This window comes from Molothrus ater, chromosome 1, assembly GCF_012460135.2.
Source record: "Molothrus ater isolate BHLD 08-10-18 breed brown headed cowbird chromosome 1, BPBGC_Mater_1.1, whole genome shotgun sequence".
In the NCBI taxonomy this organism is placed as follows: domain Eukaryota; kingdom Metazoa; phylum Chordata; class Aves; order Passeriformes; family Icteridae; genus Molothrus; species Molothrus ater.
Window position 1 is genome coordinate 86,362,168 of NC_050478.2, and position 19,717 is coordinate 86,381,884.

The 19,717-nt window shown below is 38.3% G+C and overlaps 1 protein-coding gene across 2 annotated transcripts in view; it reads left to right on the forward strand.

Annotated features, from left to right (window-relative positions):
* Positions 1 to 19,717, forward strand: part of FHOD3 (formin homology 2 domain containing 3) — a 377,016-nt gene that overhangs the window by 202,101 nt on the left and 155,198 nt on the right. The window lies entirely within an intron of this gene.

Consider the following 19,717-nt stretch of genomic DNA (forward strand, 5'->3'; position numbering starts at 1 on the left):
GGCTTTTGTTTAAGCTTTTTCTATCCTAAAATATTTCACTACTGGCATTTGGCATCATGCAGATGTTTCAGACAAGACCAGGTACAACGTGGAGAGATAGATAGATGGATGTGTATGACATATTTGAGCCAGGAAAGCAGTCTGAACTTGAGAGACTGAAGCTCCTTATTCCTCATAAGCTGTAAGGATAAAATGTGTAATGCTTAAATACTGCATGAGTACTTGAAGAATATCTAATGGTTACTCTCAAGAATCTGAAACTTCTTGATATGTGGTCAATTTGAATAAGGCAACACATATTCTTTCTTTGATTTATGGGTTCTTTCCCCATTCTGCACTTGCAATTGTCAGGGAAACAGAGTGTTATGACTACTCTAGCCTTTGTGTGTAACTGAGGGAGAGCATGGTAAACACCAATGCCTTAAGTTGTAAGATAAGCTTACGTAATGCTGAATTATTGGCAATAAAATGTAGTGGATTCTCTGCATTTTCAGAATGACTTCTGCTGGGAAGAGGTATAATATTTCTAAGTTTTACTCTGCAGTCAAAAGACCAAGAAGCATGGAGGAGATTGTCTGCTAATGACATCACTCCAAACATGATCTTGAAGTTAAAACGTAAACAGGTTGCTGTGGAGTTACAACATAAATAGGTCACTGCATAAGGTCATGGTGCAAGAAATAATCTTTCTTCTAATTGCAAATGGCTCTTGAAAGAGCTGCTTCAGCATACAAGGTGTGTGCATCATAACCAGGTCTCTCAGTTCTGCCTTTAAATGTTGTAAACCAGGATGGTTCTTACCAGTAGTAATTTACAAAGTTTTATTTCAAAGTAGATTAAGATCTGAAGGGCTTGATTGTGCTTTTGTTTATTGTACTGACATGAATAGGAGTTAACTCTTGACATGTGTGTGAAACACAAATTTGGTCCAGAATTTTAAATAATTAAAAATAAGAGTGTTCCAAGTCTTCCATATTTGTTTGCCTTTCACTTGTACTGTTCAAGCCAACAAAAACACAGCAATCTTGATAATTATGTTCATATTGAAAAAGTCATCTTTATTTTTTCTGCATGTTGTATTGACATTTACTGGCAATTTTTCTTTTCAGAAGAAGCCATGAAACACAAGAGCTTTTTTATGTAGGTTCTCTGAAGTTTGTTAAAAATAATCAGGATAATGCAGTGCTGCTTTAGCTGAAGAGCTTATTTTTCAATTGTGTTCTTTCATGTTTATTTATAAGGGGTTTTTTTAAGTCTTTAGATTAAAACAGATTTCTGTGTTATCCTGTGAGAACACAAACACATTACTATACATGATGAAAATCCAGTAGATGTCTTATTATATACAATACATAGGACTATGATTTCTCTAAATATAGTGATTATTTTCGTTTGGCATTTCTGGTTTTCTCCCAACTCTTGTGTTCACGAAGAGAACCACATTGCATTTGAGGCCTTTTTTATATGTGCTAGCTAATAACTTGAAAGATTTTTAAATCTATATTCTTCATACTGCTAATGAAGAACATAGCATGCTATATTTTTTGGAAATTCTGGGGGTTTTTTTTGTCTTATTTTCCCCATCAAATGAAATTCAGAGAACTTTTAGGCAGAAAAAAGAAAATTTCAGTTTTTAATTTCCTCTTCTTGATGATTCACATCTTCTTTACATCACCATTACTGCCAGCAGATAAGATCCAGCAAATCAAAATCATAGAGACAGCTTTGCTTTTGCAAAGCAATATTTCCAGGCATTAAGCTTTCCTTTGGCATCTCTTTGCAACAGTGGAGGCTATTATATATGTCTGTCAGTGAGAAGACAGCCTCTGCTGCCTCTACTCCAGCTGGAAGAACATAGGGAAAGCATTAGTTTGCTGTTCCAAAAAAGCAGAACAAAATGTCATTCCCTCCCTGTCCTTCTGCACTATTGCTGTCTATTCCCGTATTCCACACCATCCACTCCACTCATCTAGACTGTGTTAAATTCACTGGTTTCCTATTAATTGGTTGGATCTGAAATTCTTTCAGTTCTTGATCCATTTATTCATGGGCATGCATAAACAAACATAGCAGGACGAATTTAAGTGGCTCCCTTGAGTGGGAGAGGGAAAACATCTTCCAGTAATGGCATTGGCTATTTCAGAGTGCAAGTGGAATTCTTGCTCCAGTGACTTGTCTGAGACAACTTTGGTTTCTTTCTGCTGTTACTGGCTTGGGGGTTGATTTCAAGTAAGGCACTTTTGACTCTAGCTCATTCAATCTGACCATCTGTAAAACCTTATGCTAATATATTCCCTTTTTCTAATTTTTTTTTTTTTAAGTTTGTAGGCAAAATTATATGTTCACAGTATTCTGTCAAACATGCATAGAAAACACACTCAACATGACCTGGCAATATGTGCTCAAAGCCCAGAAAGCCAACCATGTCCTGGTCTGCATCAAAAAGAGTGTGGCCAAAAGGTCAACAGAGATGGTTCTGCCCCCTACTCTGCACTCATGAGACCTCACCTGGAGTGCTGCATCCAGCTGGAGCCCCCAACACCAGAAGGAGGTTGGCCTGTTGAATTGAGTTCAGACTAGGGCCATGGAGATGCTCGTAGGGCTGCAGCACCTCTCCTATGCAGACAGGCTGAGAGAGCTTGGACTGTTCAGTCTGGAGAAGAGAAGGCTCTGAGGACACCTTAGAGCACCTTCCAGTACCTGCCCAGTGCCTGCAAGAGAGGCATTTTTTTATGGGGACATGTAGTGATAGGACATGGGGGAATTGCTTCAAACTGAAAGAGGGTAGATTTAGATTAGATATCAGGAAAGCATTCTTTATTGACAATGGTGAGACACTGGAACAGGTTTCGCAGAGAAATTGTGGATGTCCCATCCCTGGAAGTGTTGATGGCAAGGTTAGATGGAGCTTTGAGTAACCTGGTTTAGGGGAAGGTGTCCTGCCCATGCCAGTGGGATTGGAAGATGATTTTTAAAGTCCTTTCCAACCCAAACCATTCCATATTTCTAACACTTCAGGCTTCTCTCCATTGTGATCAGAACTGGTTTATGCTGCTTGAGGGCAGAAGCATCAGGGCTTTCTGCTGCTGGATGAGGAGGAAGCTGCAAATAGGAAGGACAGCTGGGAAGTGACCTGGGGAACTCTCTTTGCAGCTGCTGCAAAAGAAATGGATCAGAGCAGCAGTTGGTTGCCACAGGTATTACACATGTCCAGTGATAAGTACCACCTTTCAACTTTGTCTCTTCATTTTGTTGCCACAGTCTAACCAGGCCTGTGTTTTTCAAAGGGAAGCAACACTCTGGCTGTTTGAATCCTCTACTAGTCTGCTGCCTTAGGGAGATGCTCATATTAAGGTTGTGTGGGCTTTCACTGTGTTCCTGGAGTTATTTCTCAGAAGATGCCAGAGATTTTATTAGACTGGGTAAAGAAAGGGAAGAATGTCTTAGCTGATATTTTTCTTCTCTTCTTTGGAAAAAGGAACAGAGATGAAGTATATATGCTTTTCAACACTGCACTTAGCTAAATGAAGAAGGTAAGTTCCTTAGGGCCACTGGGTGACTGACAGACTGCTCAAGAAAACTGAGACAACAAAAGCCCAGTTTTTATTCATATGTTTCAGGAGAGTAGCCAGAGAATTACTTAGGTACCTAAAGCCATACTTTGAGAGATGACTGCTGGGAAGAACATGTAAAATTCATCTAAAGCAAGCCAATGAACTTGTAAATGCTTTCAAAATAATGGCACAGTGCATAATAGGTATAATATTTGTGTTAGAGTGCATCAGAAAGGAGGGTGGTAGATATCCTCAGGAATTCATACACCTTTTTCTAAGTACTCATATGTGAAGCAGGATTACGGTTGTTACAGGTTTGCTTTCTGTTATCAGATTAAGTTATTGGTGTTGTGAGACACAGATTGTAGCTAGGTTCCATTTTATTTGACATCTAACTCTTTTCAGGAGCAGTAGTATTGAATGAAATCTTACTGCTCAAGGCAAAGGAAAATTGACACCCATTCTTTTGAATCCAGCTCTACTCAGGATTTTGAGATGCAAAATCCAAGGAGGGTGAAGGTCTATAGTGAATTACAGATGTCCTAGAAACTAGGAAACAAGGCAAAATGCTCTTCTTGCCATTCTGCCCCTTGGAGTTTGAACTGCTTTGAGTTTGCCTCCTAAGAATCAGGAGATGGTGTTGTCCAGTGGGTATTCCTAATACAATTGAAAGTCCATTTGTCCCTACCTTTTTTCTGTGTGGTTTTGTTTCATAGCCTAGTGCAGCTATCATTGTTCTGGCTGGAGAGTTGTGGACTACTTGTCCAGGGTTATATGTATGGTTGGTGTTCTCTGTGTCAGACTTGCTAAATTTATGGTCTCAAAATAAAGCTCTTGTCTAGCAGTCTTGGGTCCCCTTAAGCAAAAAGTGACTTGTAAAAATGACAGCTGATTCTCTACCTCAGACCTTTCTATTGTACATTAAAAAAGCATCCAGACTAAATTATCATGGAATTAAAATTGTGTTATTAGTGCTGTGTTCATGTTACTGTCTGTTCTGCCAGGCTTCCTACTTTGAATGAGGCAGATAACGCACCACAAAATCCTGCTTTCCAGCACTGAGTGCTGATAAGTCATGCAGACTGCAACAAGCAACAATTACTTGCTGTGCCATTTAGGCTTCTTTAAAGTGAGAAATTACAGGTGTTGCCCACATGTTTTCCTATGCCTTAAATTGGGTTTTGAAACTTCTTGTGGCAATTCACTCTCTTTTGTTTACTTTCCAAGACTCACATTAGTTATGACTTTGATTGGATTGACTTTTTGCTGTTCAAAATTCAGGCTATAAAGATACCTTGCATGGCAGCTCTGAAAATGAAAGCTGCAGAAGCACTGTTCTTTCACTAAATACTGTGAAATTGTTGTAAGGACTGAGTGATTTCAAATTTAACCTTAATAAACTTTGTCAAATTGGGAAGAAAAAAGAGAAAAATATTTCTACTTCATTGAAGGGAGGCTAGATTTAGGAATTTTCTTATGTTTTTTGGGTTTTACCTCTGCAGGCACTGCAATGATATTCTTGTAGGAACTGGTGGTGAAAATGGTGTGAAACATCTCCTTTTCTTTCCACATACATCATTATCTTGGACCTTAAACAAGGCAATGTTATCTGTTGTTTGTAGCATGCATTTTGTTGTAAAAATAGAACTCTGAAACCACTGTGAAGGTCTGGGCTTTTTAAACATTATTTCTACAAAATCTTTCAAATAAACAGCAATCCTTTTAAAAACTAATTATACACATATGAAAGCATTTATTATGAAATCACCCATTTTTTACAATATTGTAAGAATTTAGAGAGAGAGATATGTGCATTCAGATACATACAGTTAAATGGTTTTATCTGCAGATATACATCTGTAAACATGTTGTATATTTAAAAGCAAGGATATGTGCACAAAAATACCCAAGCATGTTAACGCACAATTCAGAGAGAATAACAAGCATTGCTGAACTGTAGAGATGACCTGGTAGAAGTAGTTTACACTGCAATAATGCATTTAATCTGCATTTGAATACTTCCTAATCTTCCAGATCTCTGAAATTTATTTGCTTAATCCTAATTGTAGGTGCTAATGTAGGTGAGTTTGGAAAACCAAAGGGAAAATATTACCCTATTTGGAAGGCACCGTTCCTTACATGGGTCCTGATCAGTCTTGCTGGATCTGGAGTGTTTGTAACTGGTTGTGCAAAGAAAAAATCACAGTACAAAAGCTCGAACAGGAAAGCAACATGGCAGTTCTACAGAGACTATGTCACATAGCTAGTCTTTGAGTTCTTCCTTCCATAAGCTCCATATTCTTCATGTCAATTAGATGAGGAATGTGTATAGTGTGTGATGCATATAGAAGGCTTGTTAAAGTTGGCAGTCTAGATTTAAGAAAAAAAGGTGGTGAAAGAAGGCAGGAGGTAAATGCAGCAGTATCTGATTTCAGCTTTATAGCTCTCAAGGGCTTGGAGGGCAGGCAAGTTCAGTGTGACCTTGGAAATCCACCTGGGACTCTGGTGCCTTGCTCTGTCTCTGGTTTGCATTTTACTCTCCAGCTTTATGAAATGTCATGTAATTAAACCCTTAGAGAAATGAAAGGAGACCATTGAATCTCATGAGTTTAGAACATTTTTTTTTCTTTTCGTCGAGTTTCACTTTAGTGAAAAACAATAGAATGATAGATAGATAGATGAAGAGGATCTACAGATTTTCCATGTGCTTTTATGAATGAGGATTGTTAAGGAGATAGTAAAAACACCTCAGGTTGAAAAGTTAGCTCTACAGTTGCTGATTCCATGAAGTGTCCACTTTTCATGGAGCATGTCAAATGCAGGGAAAGGTTTTACTTGTTTTGTTAGTTGGATCATTTCCCTCAAGTGTGTTCTTAAAGCCCTTTGACTAATGAGAAGACTAAAAAGTGTTTCTTTTGGCAACAGATAAATAAAATATTGTGCTGGAAATCATCCCAAGAAAATAAGGCATTCTCAATGTTCAAGAAAATCCCATCTCTCACCTTTTGAAAATTTCTGTTCAGATGAGTGAAAATTCTTCCTTGTGTTTCCTTCAACAAGGTGAAGGAAGGAAGAGAGGAGAGTAAAGTGAGAGGGAAATGTGCATGTGGTCAACCCAAAATTAATTGCTTTGCTAATGCTACAATTCCTCTGATTGACCTTTCCAAGGTGTTACCATGTTTACATTATTAGCTGGACCAGCTGTCTGAAATGGGTTGTGTGGTGGTAAATGGTGTTGCCTCCCTTTGACCCTGCTCAGGAATTCAGGAAGGGAATAAGGGAATTAATTGGGTCTTTCTCAGAGGCAGCCTCAGCAGCAGTGTAGGGTACCCAGTTGCTGTAGAGTTCACTTTGGGTTTGGGGGCTTGTTTCCATTTCTTTTAATAAACATATCACAAGAACGATATTCATTCTTCCAAGGAAAGATGTGGTAGGAAAAGATTCATCAAAGATTTGGTGAGAAAAGTTAGCTCTCTAGTAGTTTTTCCTGATGGAAAGCACCATTAGGAAGAATTGCAAGGTTTTATGGGGACAGGACCATATAGTATGGAGAGTTTGCCTAGAGATTTATGTAGTTTGGATAAGGATTCTGGCTCTGAGCCTTTCTGTATGTTAAACTTGAAATGAAATTAAGGGAGGCGGAAAAGAATAGACTTTATTTTTTAGTGCTTGTACCAGCAATGTTGATTCTTTCTCTCATCACTTCATATTTTATTTCTTTTTGTAAGGTAACTTGGATTGGATGCATTATAGGCAACCTATTTATGTAACCAACTTAGAAACATTTTCCCAAGTTGATATGCAAAAATGGAGCTCTCACAAGTTCACACAAAGTGGTATTTTGGAGTCTGAATACTTTATTGTGAAGGTACTAAACAGTTTAGTGCAATTTATTATGTAGTGGTTGTAAAATAATTTTTTACAGGTTTATATCAGCTATAGTACTGCAGTGTTGATTTTTGTAAAGCTCTGAAATTTTCTTTCACGGTAGCAAGCAGCCGTCCTCATTTAGCCGATAACTATTGTTTACTTTTATTTTTTCTTCTATCTGACTGTAAAATGTGAATTACTGGCTTTCAAACTTTTTCTGTTGCTTTTACACTTTGTGCTAACATAAATTCCTGTAGATCAAGCAGTGAATCAAAATGAGTATGTTTTATTTCCACTTTATATTCTACACCAATAAAGCAACTCAGGTGTCTTACTTACTTTTTAACTTTTGCATTATTTGTACTGTGTGAAAAGTGAAAAACTGTTGTGGATGGTCTATTTGCTGTGATAAAAATCACCCTTTGGCCTTGAGCAGTCAGAAGGGATGAGATTAATTAAATTATTTCTTAAATTAATTAGTTAATTCCTAAGTAACAATTCTAGAGAAAGTAGGTGTGATTTTATGAAGAGAAGGGAGGCTGAAGACAGCATACACCCATTTTATTTCACAAGCAAGTAATTTACCCGATTTTGTTTAATAATCTTTTGTTAAACAGAGGTTGTTCTGTATGGTAACAGTGATCAAATTGTTAACAGCATTCTTCCAGACATACAGATACCAGCCCCAAAAGAAGGTGAGATGTACTTTGAATAGATGCTTGGAGCTAAAGATGCTCATCCAGGACAACTAGGAGGCCACAGAGCAGTAGCCTTGAGGAACAGTGGCTTAGAGAAGATCAGAGGTCTGTTGTCTCTCCCTATCTCATAATCTCCACTTGCCAGAATTTGGTGGGTAGAGCAGCAGGATGCTCATCATTCTCTTAGGGTTAAGTAGGGTAATGAGAAAGCTTTGGCATTTTGTGACATTTTATCAGTGCTGCTGTTGAGAAACATGGATAAAGAGAGAAGGTGTCCCAAATGCAGGGAATAGATTAGAGGGTGACAAAGCTGTGCATGATGGACAGTGGGTGGTGTGTTGTGGAAGCTCAGGGGTATCAAAACTGATCAGCCAAGTACCTCTAAATATATCACTTGAATTGCTGTCTATCTGAAATGACTCTTGCTTCTTCAAGCTCCAAGTACTGTTGCAATGATGTCCTGAACTTTTTAAAGCATGTCTGTTGAAGCAACTTCTGTCAATGTGACTTCTATCATAAACCAGAAGTAGCTTGTAGATTTGTTTGTTGCTTTAGGCTATGTAAAAAGTTAATGGGAAAAGTATTTGTTCTGTTAAATTAAGTGGCAAAACCCAGCATGATGAATGTCACAGTTTCATTCCACTTACACATGATGAGTGTGATGAGGGATTCTTTTACACACACCTTTTTTTTTCCTCAAAACCAAAACAAACCAATCTAACAAAAAAGCAGATTACAAAGAATATTCTGAGTTGGAAGGGACCCACAAGGATCAAGTCCAACGCTTAAAAGATTAGAATGTTTATAAAGCCAAGTTTTCCAGACATTGGAAATAAGGCTGTCAGTTCTCAAAGTTCAAGGAGAGAAAAAGGATGGTGGTGCCACACATTTTAAGGTTCATGCTGTAGCAGGAGAGAGGTTTTAACTGAAGCTCTGCCACAGTGTTAGTATGTATTGCACCTTCTAGGCAAGAAATTTCAGCTCACTTGTCAGAAAGTATCATTATGTTCCTGTCAAGGAGTGTTTATTGTTTTCTGGGGGGCCAATCTGAGACCGTACTGCACAGAGCTTGACCTAAACTCAAAGTACTATTATACCAAAAAGTATTCTCAAATACAAGTCAGATTATCAGGTGTCTCAGATGTGACATCCAGAGCTAGTGGAAGCCCCAACTTCTCTACAGAACAGAATAGTTTCTTTACCTCATTAATGTGCTATGCAGAAAAAGTATTCAGACCCGTGAAGCACTCACTGTATTGATGAACATCATCCTGCAGGAAATGAAATATTCTGTCTTCACAGCAGGTTTGCAGTAAAAAATTCCTAGGACCACACAGTGAGAGAGTGCTTTCTAGACAGTGCTTTGAAGCACTTACTTTGAGTGAGGAAGTACTCCAAAGCTCAGGAATAATGTTTCTTGAAATTGATTTTGACATAGTTAAGTTTGTGCACAGAGTAGGCTGAACAAAGTTTTCTGCAGGAATCTTAGCTCTGGCATTTCTTGAAGTTTCAAGCACTTGAATTTTGTGTACCTAATGTTCTTTTAACTTCTTTCTAAGTACCCAGAAACAGCTAATTGCCCATGATGGATTTTTCTTGTTTGTGGACTAATTATTCCTTAGATGCATAGCCTTCTACTCCAGTTATGCACAGATGGTTTGGGTTCAGGCCACATCACTTACTGGAGAAGTGTTGTGCGGAAGTGTCCGTGATACTTCCAGGACTGGTTTGGGTCTGGAAGTAATTTAGCTGCTTCTATGTGGAGCCTGATGTTATTAGTCATATAGCAGAGCTCAGCAACCTTGCTCCAAACTAACACAAGGAGTTGTAAAACACTCCTGTCTCCAAATTGTCTCTGCACAATCTTCTTCAGTGTTGTTATCCTGGGATCCTATAACCATACAGTCCTGTGTAACACCTGCTAAGGGACTGCTGACCAATAATACAGTCATAGAAACATGCTTGGTTTATATGAGGATTACCAATAATGATCACTGAATCATAGAATAATCAGCAAAATGAATAATACCACCTATAATATTCTCTATAAATAAAATATGGTTATTCAACTGCATTTCTCATTTACAGGGATACTGATAAATAAGAAATGTAGATGGTCAAACCTGAATAAAGCCACCACCTTCATCTTCATATTCAGCTATTACATGATTATCTCTCCCTGCCACCACATAGAGGACAACTGGTTACCAATGACAGACCTTACGTTTTTGGTCAAATGAAGCTTATGCCCCCAAATACTTTTTTGGGGTTTTTTTTTTTTGTTCTTGAATCAATTTTATTAATTTTTTTAATGCTAAGGAAATAAATTTCAATGCAGAGATTCTCTATTCTCTCTTTCAATCAGAAATTAGAAATATTTTTTTTTTGTAAATGTCAACTGCAGATTTTGAGAAAGCGAAAAAACAGGACCAGTGTGTGTTGTGCTTAGCTGTCCACCTATTGAGTCAGAGAGCAGAGAAGTCTGAGCATGACACCAATGATTTTGTTATGTTTCTCTCCAAGCATTGATGTAATAAGGTGGGATTCAGAATTCAAAGGAGTTCTTGCTATCACTGTGCAGAAGGGGGGAAAAAAGAATAGAGGGATTAGAAGAGAATTACAGTTAATTTGGAAGGAATCTTTGCTCATTATCTGAGATGAATGAGCAGAGACACAAAACAGCATTTTCAGTCAATATTTTGGGAGAGTGTGAGCTCTGTACTTAAAGGGATTTGTAATTATGTCTCTTCCCTACACTTTTCTCATGGGAAGTCCACTTCAAATGGGAGGTATGAACTTGCGGCTTGAGACATTCTTTACTGTGAGATTTGAAAGGAGACTGTATAACCCTAAATTTCACGTAGCAGCAGACCTACTTGAAAAAAGAAGAAATAAAAAGCACATTTAATGAAGTGTTGTATTGGTTTGCTTTCTAGTGCTGACTTTGGCTTTGTTTAGCCAGTACTTAAAGAATAGAGTCTTTCATTATTTTGCCCTAACAAGCATAAATTCAAGAGATGAAAGTGAATTCTTTAATGTCATGCACATTACTGCAGGGTAGAGTCTATCTGAAACATTAGAGACAGGCTGAGCATGCTGAAGAGCAATAAATATCTGAAAAGTATATCAGGAATTTAGTTTCAGCATCTGTCATGGTATAATTACAATAAAGAAAATTAGAAAGATACACTCACTATTGGTTTTAAGACAGATAAATGAATAAAAAGTGACATATGCATTCTTTTTCATAAAATCATTGGATGTTGGGATCTATCCCTCAGTAGATAAAAGACAGAGATCTTGCTTCAAATAGCTTTTATTTTCAGGCTGTTTGGTTTGATTCATTTTTAGCCAACACAGTATGCTGAAGAGGCTGAGATGCTGTGATAAAGCCTTACTTCCAGTCTTGTCTTTGCTTTGAACAGACATTTTTTTCACCCACTTTGCTTAGAAACTGTTTTAATTTAGTTGCTGAATTTAAGGCATAGTCAGTTCTTGTTTATCCTACTGATTTCTGCCCTTGAGTCAGTCCTTCTTGAGCAGGGGAGGAGACTTTTATTCAAGGATTTTGGATAGTCTGGAATATAGTTAAGAAAAATACGACTTTCTGTGCTGCTCTACAGTGCTCTTTAGATCAGTTGGTTTCAAGATGATAAAAGCATTGAAGTCTCAAGTTTATACTAAAAAGCATAATTTTAAAAAGCAGAGCTTCTTTATCTTTTTTGACACTAACATTTCAAACACTACTCTAGTGCCCTGGAATGATCTTAATACGTCTGTGCTGTGTGTTCACTTGTTGCATTCCAGTCTGCTGAGATGATGAAAGCCAATGGATCCCTTTCTAGGAACTTCTGGATTTGTCTAAAATATGTACCTGTTGTCACTTAAGCAACAAGAAATTACAAAAGTGATTCTACATAAAGTTTTTTGTAGTGCTTCTTAAAATAATCTTTCTTTTATTGTGCTTTTCACACATGGTGCCTCACATTGGAAGAAGAGGGAGCTGTGTTTGGAATGCATCTCCAGGTGAAGGAACTATGTGAGAATTAAGAAAACAGCTTTATATTGAAGTAAATAGCTGCAGAATTTTACTTGTATTTTTATTCTCAGTGCATCTCTACCCTGTATTCCCCAAACATACCTTATTTTAATGGCTAGAATAAACAGTGTACGAATTTAACTCAAAATTGGATGGCTTTCTGAGAGTCACTTTTGGCAGCATGCTTTGTTTCCTGCAAAACACTCTGTGAGAAGTGAAGTAACACACAAGTAGTAGGATTACTGTTCTCAGTGGTTTTCATTCATTTTTCTTTCACAGCTTTTCCGTTCTTCAGGAATATAGTTTGTGTCATTTTTTTAGAGGTCTGGGTTTATTGAATGAATACCACAGTACATGAATTTTGAAGACTGGCTGTTGGCATGGGAGTAGCAGAGGTAAATTTACATGCCCCTGGAAATCATGAAATCATTGTAACTCTCTGTAAGCCTCTCTGCTAAACCCTGGTTTAAGTGTATTTAGCAACCATACTGATTGCAACGCAGGATCCTATCCCAGGGTGCCAAACTGAGCCCATGTTTACCTGCCCAGGGCTGGACCTCAGAGAATGAAGTTGAGCTTAGAGAACAAAGAACTGCTATCTAGGAGAACACTAGGTCTCATGATATCACCAGCTTGTTGTTACATGACAGCAAGAAATCATTGATCAATGTTATGCTTTACAAAGACTGTGCTGATGGATCTGGGCAATGCTTGACATTTTGACTGGCACAGTTTTTTATCTTATTTTTTATTCTTGTAGTCCTCTAATAAGAAGAATAAAATACAATAAATAGTCCTCTAATAAGAATTGTATGGTAATATGAATATTATAAATTATTAAAATATAGGAATGTAGTAAGATATTCCTGTAATAAGAGGAATACAATAATGCTTGGAATTGTTGATTTTCCCCCTTTTGCTTCCCTGCAAATCTTCTTTATTTTTAGGAAAAAAATAAATATTTGAAAATGTGGCTTCTCCCCCTAGAGAAACAGGGGGGGAAAGCTGTCAGTGAGAATTTATCACTTGCTCACTTCGAGACCACAGGTTTCATTTTGGAAGGTTTACAGTTGTACTAAGAAACACTGTTGATGACTAAAAATGTTCGGTATGTGAACACTTTTACCCTACCATATGTCCTTCCTCTGCTCTAGCGTTAGTTCATTTGTTAAACAGCCTAGCTGTGCCACACTTCTTTACTTGCCAGAGAAGGCAGGAACACCAAGACAGTGTTCTTTTTTCCATAGTCACTGGCAGCCAGTGTTCTTTTTTCCATAGTCACTCACTGCAGTGAGCAAAATCCTGCTGATGTATAATAGAAAAAAAATTCATGTATTCTCTCATACTTTTCTTTGCCCCAGGTACAACAACACACAGAGTCCAACAATCAAAATAGCATGTGCTTTTTGCTGACACTGAGTCCTGGTTGCATTTTCTTCCAAACCCATTTCTGACTCTACAGTGTTTCCCAATCCAAAGGCTGAGTTCATTCTCAAAGCTCAGGTTTTCGGCATGTAAAGCAGATGCTGGAATTCCAAACTGATGTGCTGTATGTAGTTGATAATGCTTGATAAAAGACAGCTTGCACCTGCAGGACCTTTCTTTGTGCAGGGTAAATAGGTGTCTGAGGAGCTCAAGAAAGGGAGCTGCAGAAATTATCTTTTCCATTCTGCAAAGCTTGGTTTGTGTTTCCTTCTTTGTACCTTCAAAGTCAGGATTAGTATTGTTTACACAGACAGAAAGCTTATGTTCATGATGATTAATGGAGAGGGAAAGGCCTTGAAATCCATCACATTGCCAGACTAAATTACTCAATCAGCTCCCAAATAGAAGCACTAAGATATCACTTAACTTGGGAGGCTCACTAAATTTCCTTGGTTTAATCCAAAATTAAAGTTACTTTTTTCTTTTTTGAGACTTCTAGCTTAATGTGTAGTTTTGGTTTCTTGACTGTGTATTAATCTTCAGTTTGAATTCAGTTTAATTAAATTTCAATGTTATGAAAGGGACTGAATATATGATTGGGAGAGTAAGAATGGAGCCAGATTTCAGAGATGCACAATAAAAGACAAGAGGCTGCCATGGGCACTAGCTGAAATACAGGAAATTTGATTTAAACTTAAAAAATTAATCAAAAAATCCTTTGAGGGTGTCTGAGCATTGGTGCAGGTTGCTCAGAGAGGCTGAGCAGCGACCTGGAGCTATATTCAACACCCAGATGTACAGAGTCATGAATAACCTGCTCCGCATTTCCCTAGTTTGAGCGGCAGGTTGGACCAGGCAACCTCTAGCATGATAAATCCAGTATAAAGAGTTTAAAATACATTTAAAGATAAGAAGAGAGACCTAATCCCGAAATAGACTCTAATTTCTGCCCTGAAATGATGCCACTTCTCACTGGCTGCAGCATCAGTACTCATTGCAGGAATCCATAGCTAGGAGATGAGGTCAGTTTACTGGAGATAAGTCTTCAGTGTTTGCATGGGCAATGTCCTGCTCAGTTCTGGTGCTTTTGCAGAATAGCTCACCTTCACAAGAAAATCTGGCAATCTCGTCATCATGTCCTGCTCCCTCAGAATTTAAGTTCTGAGGGCCAGTGAGGAAGTCTCCTCAAGAAATGCTTTAAAACTCAAAAAAATCTCAGTTCTCAAGAAAAATACATGACTTCATATATATATTGGATGAAGATCATTTAGTGTTAGAGCCAGTATTGACTCCATTAAGAAGGAGCTGCCTTAATTCAGCTCTATATCTGCATATATGTCACTTTTTCTGAATGCGTTTTGCTTCATGAAGCAGTGAGGATGAATAAGCATCTCTTAAAACCATCTATTCAACCTTTCATATTTGTTTCTTTTGTCTTTTTTTTCCCATCTTCTTCCTTCCTTAAGGAAATAAACAGGGCAGGAGACTTTTTCTCCTTTTAATGCCTTTATTATAAGTGATCAGCTCAAGACTGGGAGGTTCGACGGGGTCTCCGTCGTGTCTCTCCCAGGGGGATTTAGAGGAGGAGGATATGCACAGCTTTGTCTCCTAAGGAGCAGAGCTGAGGGGTCCAGCTCTCCTGAGATCTGGCTGGCATGACCCCAATCTCCACTTTACATTGCCTTCCAGCTCTTGGTCTTGGTTTAAGATGATTTCTTTGCTCAGGGCGAGGGGTAACAAAGGTTTTCAGCATCTCTGCAGGTTCAACATTCTGTTCCTCACATCTAGGCATCAATCTAATTTCTTAATTCAGTATTGGCTCGTTGTTTTTGGGGTGTTTTCGGTAAGTTGGATGCTACTCATGGCATGCTGGTCCTGAAGTTATTTTGCATCTTCTGATGCCCCCCCTCCCACATCTCGTCCCCTCCCCTCACTGTCTGGGGAGAAGAGCCATTAACTTAGCCCTAGCCAGGGCCTTTACTGATACAAAAAGAACTATTAACTTCAACGACTTGTGATTATCATAACAAACGGGTAGCACTGTAGCAGCAACAATGGTCTGACTGGTTTTGTAACTTTTTTCCCACAAAAAAAATTTGCAGATTTTTGTTTATAACACTTAATTCTTCCTTTTGTTTTGTTCCTTTCTTTCTTTCCTTTTTTTTCATTCTTCCATACTTCTAGTCAGCTTGCAAAATAGCGGTCCAGTTCTCAGCTATAATTGCTCACTAATTAATAAGGTATTTTAATTAGACATTTATTCTTCATGAGGAAATATTTTTACCTATTGCTATATAAGCAGTACCCAGTTTATTTTACATTGCTGTGTTATTAATCTTGTAAAACATGCTAGAACATTGTGCATTTAAAACTGGAGTGCTGCAACATAAAATAATTATTAAAAAATTATGGCTAATCACGCAAACCTTTTATAATGCATAAATGTAAGCCAGGTTTAAATTCATATAAAAAGGCCTTCAGTAGTGTAACTACTGGCTGAGTCAAGTGAGAGTCCATTCTTTCTTTGCACTCAATTAAATTTTCTAACATAGCACAAAAGAAATCCTGGAAAAGAAGCTGCCTTGGCTCTGTTGGGACTCTGCACTGCCACAGGTGTTTCATGGTGTGTTTAAGGATCAGCTTTTTATGAAACATGTCAGCTGAATAAAGGTGCTGTCAAAGGTCCCCTTTGACTTGGCTGGATCCTGTTTTAAAGGCAAAAACACCAAGGGAAAAGGGTGGCAGAGCAAACATGGAGAGGAGAAAATTCCTCTGTAGAATGTTTCTGTGGTGGTGGACTTGTGGTGTCTCTATGTATTCTCCATAAAGTAGACGGAGGAAAAAATGAAGATTGAGTTTGATCTGGGACCTCACTGTCTCTGCAAAAGATCTGAACTTTGAGTAATACTTTAGGTCTGAAACTAGCTTGCAGAAGTTCTCAAAGAGCAAAAGACAAAAAGTTTGAGTTGAAAGTAGCGTTGACCAGCATAAGAACTTCGGAAGTATAATTGCAACCTAATGCATTGATATCTGTTCAGAACTGGTATTGCAGCTTTGGTTCATAGCATTAGTTCTTCGATGTGATTTTTCTCAGATAGTTCAGTTCTTGTGTAATAGAAGTTCAGCCTGTGGTTAATATGGGAGTTCTGAAAATTAATTCCTTAGCCTGTTTCAACCATGATGTGTGTTATAGAAAGAACAAAAGAAGAGAGGGCAAAAATGCAAACTTAAAAGATTTGGGATTTAAAAATATTTGATAAGAAACAAAATAATCATGCACTTGTGGTCAGAAACAAGATTGTTTTTAGCTTCTGGATGACATTACATATAGAGTCAACAATAGTAAAGAAATGAGAATAGCTCTACAAATAGCAGATTTTTCACTGAAGCTAAAACCAACCCATACAAATAGTAACAGGAAAAAAACAAAACCAACCCCCAAACACACAAATTTTAGGTGGTTCTAGTGATGTGGACTGTGTGAGTCATGAGGTTTGCCACAGTGTTGCTTTGTAAGATCCTTTTCAGAAGCAGTGGAGAGTCCAGGTCATCTGTTTTATCTGATGTCACCTCTTAGAAGAAGGAGCTCTGCTGTGATTTTACTAATTTTCAAGTAGCTGGATGGTATAGAAGTTGTATTTAATAATGATTTATCATCAGGGAAATGAAATATCCTTGGATTTTATAGAGACAATAAGCTCTGATTGGAGGGTTGGGCATGCAAGCATGGTGGGAATGTGCTCCAAGCAAAAGTATCAGCTTCTGACATCCAGCGTATCAAGGCTGAGCTGAGTTGGAGACTTTGTGTTCTAGATGGTGCCACTTGGTAGCTGGGATCTTGCCTCTCTCTTATGAGGAAACACCAAGAAAGAAGTTTGAAATATGGTTGTTTTCTTCAGAATTACCACCTAGTAGTAGTAGTAGTATACTAGTAGCTCTGTAGTAGTATATTAGGTAACTGTAGTATCTCCTTTATGGGATCCCTCACTTGACATAGAGTTTTTCTTCATCACGATGTTTGCTTTGATGGAGTAAGCCTTTGTGGTGCCCAGGATAGCATACCCAAACTAGCAGTCAGTTTTCAAATGTAATTAATGCAATCACACAGACCCTTGATTTCTCACAGATGACGGTAAGAGTTTAGTAAGCAATGAAAATATGAGTTTTAGCAGCTGGTTCTTCTTCCCCATTCGTTTCATCACCATTGTCTGTTGTGCACATCTGCCTGTAGTTGTACAGGCATGCACCTGCATGTTGCAGCACAGACATGCACCACAGCTACTGGGTATGAACTGATGAACTTGGGCCCAAAGCTTTCTTGGGAGTGAAACCTGCAGTGACAAGGTCTGTCTTTGGCCTGCTTCACGCTTTACATTTTGCTTATTCTGATGGAAACAAATGCAATCACAAAATGCATCCCTGCCATAATTCTTGACATGATGAGAAGGGGTTTGACTCATGGGAAATTGTAAGAAAATAGGTTTTCTGCTCGTTCAGTCATTTTGTTTTCTCTAAGTCAGTCTTGTGGTAAAATAGAAGCAGAGAACACTAGAGAAGCAGGTGCATGCCTGGGCAAGGAGCAGCTTTGAAACTTTCCCAGTCTGGGTGGGATAAAGAGACTTTAAGTTAAAGTGATGTTCATTGTGATGATGTTTTGTGCTAGAGCTTTTCCTCTTTGGTCCTGTAAACTTTATATCCCAGGAGAGTATCAGTGCCAACATTGGCAAGTTTTTAGAGGCTTTCTTAAACCTCTTATTTCACAGAAATCTCTGAGCTTTCTGGCTTGTCTGTCCTTTTCTAGCCTAAGCCTTTCCTAAGAAATCCATCAATTTTCCACTTGCAAATAGCTATGGGTAAAGTCACACACTACTTTCACATAAGATTAAGTGCTTGACAAGGGTATTGGGAACAAAGAAATTCCAAATTAGGTCTGCTTCGTATTTAAACTCTGCTCTCCCAGCCCCTTGTTGCACAATAGTTAACTTTCCTAATACAAGTAGGTTGTTGATATACTTCCAAGAAGAATTCCAGTTAGCTGAGGGATAGGATTAAATGGATTAAATAGCCTCCTCATTTTTTGGTGAAGAAGGAAAAAAAAAAAAAGTTTGGTTAAAGGCACAGACAAATGTGAATTTAAATTATTGTGGACTAGATTGGCCTCTAGCTGCCTTGCAGATGAGGCTGCCCTCCCTTCTTGGGGCCCTGGATGTTGGTGGTGGATGTGTGGGCATGCTTGGTCCGTGGAGCTTGTGCTTCAGCCACAGCCATTTCAGCAGATTATGGTTGTGGGCTTGGAGGTGAGATAGAAGTTGGGTAGAAAAGCTTCAAAGACTGTAAAATGTCCTCTGTCAGTCTCCATTTAGTGCCAAACTGCTGTGTCTTACTCAGCCAGACCCAAGGCCTGGAAGGGCCCAAGGACTTCCAGCCTGCTCCTACACTGCTGTTTTTGGTGGTGTCTGCCATTTTGGCTGTGTGGTGTGGTTATGGTAAAGGAAATACCTGTTCTTGCTCAGCACAGAAACTCGATGGGTATGAAAACCATCATTCTCCTCCTTTTAGGTCTTCTTCTGGCCTTCTTTTCTTAAGAATTTATGGGGCTTCAGCTTTGTACAAAGTACAGATTCTCCTTATCTTACTCTACCTCTTAATGAAAATAGTTTTCTCCTCAACAATACCCATCTTGTCTCATTTTTCTGACCCCTGAAGACAGGAAATAGCAGTATGAAGATCCACACCAAGGTTTGGCAGCAGCTGAAAGCTTAATGTGTGGCAGATTACTACTGGAGATGTGACTTGGATGTGGACACATAACTGTTTACATCTTGGTTATTTCATGACGTTGTTTGTAATTCCTTGCCCTGTGAAACTTATTGGCCACTACTTCAAGCAGCAATGGGAGTGATTTTTTCTTGTGTTTTTAAGAATCTCTAAAACGTTTTTTGTCTTCTTTCTAAGATCTACTAATTTGCCTTAACATATTGCTATTATAAAGAGTCACATCTAAGAGGCTGAGAACAAATGCATGCCAGATCTCACTTAGCCTTCCTGTCTAATTAGTCTTAAGTATAAGCAGTGGAGTCATTTTGTATTGTGTACATGTATTTTTAAAGCAAACTTTTTGCTGTCTTTGA